The sequence below is a fragment of the Pteropus alecto genome, unplaced genomic scaffold, assembly GCF_000325575.1.
Source record: "Pteropus alecto unplaced genomic scaffold, ASM32557v1 scaffold121, whole genome shotgun sequence".
Lineage (NCBI taxonomy): Eukaryota > Metazoa > Chordata > Mammalia > Chiroptera > Pteropodidae > Pteropus > Pteropus alecto.
The window spans coordinates 5138139-5140579 of record NW_006434369.1 but is presented as its reverse complement, the minus strand read 5'-3'; the positions used below and the strand labels follow the sequence as shown (position 1 = coordinate 5140579).

The following is a 2441-nucleotide window of genomic DNA, read 5'->3' as shown; positions in this document are numbered from 1 at the left end:
GTCTATGGCCATGCTACCCTGAACAAGCCCAATCCCATCTGATCTTGGAAGCTAAGCAGGGTTGGGCCTGGTTAGTACTTGGATGGGAGACCACCTAGGAAGACCAGGTGCTATAGGTGTAAAAAAGTAAATAAATAAACATAAATAAAAAATAAAATGTTGAATATTGTATTCAGCATCACTCAGTAAGTGGCCGATTCTAAATTCGAATCCAAGCCTGTCTGCCTTCAAGTCCCACTCTCTGCATTATATCCCAGCAAGAGATCCAGGTTTGCTTCTTACTCTCATAGCCTTTGTCTTTGTCCTTCTAAGGTGGCAAAGAAGTATTTCTGAATGAAGTGCCAGCTACCCCAAAGAAGCAAGACTTGTGAATGAATAGGATAAGGAAAAATTTTGCTCTATTAAGTAATGACTAAGTGCAACAGAGTTGAGTCTAACGGTAAAACCCGGTCTCCTTTTCTGTTGCAACCGACACTTGTCTTTTTGAAGGATGGTGACACATACTACTAACACTTACTCTTACTTTTTAAATATGGTGGCATAGCCTAGAACTACTTTTATCACCTTTCTCCCTCAAACCTCAACTTTAGTTTCTTTAACAATGAAAGGTATATTTAAAACAGAACAGATTTTCTTGCTAGATACAATATTATAGTGCTTATTAATTCTATAGATTACCTGTAACACCAAATATTCTTTATTTAACACAATAGGACTCAACACAGGATTTTAAATACAATCCGACCCATTTTAATGAACTTGGGATAGCAGATGGATATTTCCACTTATTCTAGAAAGATTCTGTCAAAGGAAACAAACATTATATTCAAATCATTAATTTCTTCAAAAAGAGACATATGCACAGCAAAATTATCACAAATTGAATTGCATAAAAGAGGAGATGACTTAGCTAGAGTCAAAGATCTCGATATAATTTGATAAAGTATCTAAAGGAAGTGACTTTTCCAAATATCTGAGGACCCTTGCAGCCAGGAGTCATGTCTTTGCACAAGCTGAACCAATCACAGCCCTTCCCTGGCATTTTATTTCACCTTGGACAAGGAGAGAGTCAGTCCTGTTCTAGTTGTGGGAGCAACAAGATGTAACATTTGGGCCAGTCACACAAAATTTGTAGTGATAATGAGATCAACGAGTAGAGAAAAGCATAGACAAAGCCCAGATTCTGGTGCTATCCAGGTCTCTCATTACACTTTTTCCTCAAGTGGAGCTGCATCCATGCCCTCTCGTGTTTGGCTGTTGGTTTCCTTTGATTATATAAGAAACCCCAGTATCCTATTAAATCCTTCTTTGTGCTTAAGCTAGTTTTAGTTCATCTTTTATCACATTCAACGAAAAAAAAGCAACAACTCATGACTAATGTGTGATCAAACTGAAAATATATGAACTATTTGTCTCAAGAAATTTCAGGACTCTATCAGAATTTCAGCTTCCTGATGCAAGGGGGCCAACTTCTTTGATAGAGCTGCCAAATGCTTCCTACCTTAAAAGGGCTCTGTGAGATCTGAGCAAGATGAAAGTAGTCAGAGGATAGCCTTGTTGTGGATCAGACATTTACATAAAAGGAAAGCACTCAGCACCTCTGCACAGGAGCACTCAGCCTCGCTGGTGGAAAATGCTAATAGGAATCCAACACTCCGCCCCTGGGCTTGTGCACTGCCCAAAACAAAGCTGCACTGGTGAGCCCGTGAGACCCAAGCCTTTGAATGTAAAGATGAAATTTTCAAAATAGTACTCACTAGAGAGGTTGAGGGGATTCAATCACATTCAAGTCATGCCACTAATTAACAAGAACACTTAGTTAGAGGATGCCATTTATATGAGTGAATGCCACTAATAATTTCTTCCTGAACAGAGACATCAAACACCAGGCTATCACCTTCAAAACACTCTACAGCGCAGTCTCTGTGCAGCGTTCCCAGGCTCCTTAGAATCAAGTCTCTCTGTAGGGAGGAGCAGGGGAAGGGAGGAAAAAGCTGAGGAGGGAACATTCTCTAGCTATACAGCAGGTCTCAGGAATGGAAGAGAGCTTGATCCTGTAGGTGGGCATTTGCAGGTACCATCTCTTGCTACCTTGGGTCTCATTTTCTGGAGGAGAAGACACTTCTCACCTGGCAAGAGATGAGGAGAAAGGACCAGTTCTAGAGAAAACATTTACTTCGTAGCTTGTTCTGTCTCCTATCTCCTTTATCCTCACCCAACATGTCTCTTTTCTGCTTTCCACTTTCTCATCTCAGTATCAAAGACCTCATTTCCTAAATGTGGCTCATTTCAGTTAAAGAGTCAAAGAAAATCAATTCGATTGAATTGATTCTCATCAGAATAGATGATACCACCATTTGCCCAAAACATTTCTATATTGAGATGATTCTTAAAAACAAATCTTTAATTGGTGGAATTTCCTTCATGCGGGGAATAGTTGA

The 2441-nt window shown here is 39.7% G+C and overlaps 1 non-coding gene across 1 annotated transcript; it reads left to right on the top strand.

The window, feature by feature from the left end:
* LOC112477739 lies at positions 1–119 on the top strand. The gene has a single exon (XR_003045568.1). It is a non-coding gene; the product is annotated as a 5S ribosomal RNA (ribosomal RNA).
* Positions 120–2441: the final 2322 nt, after the last annotated feature.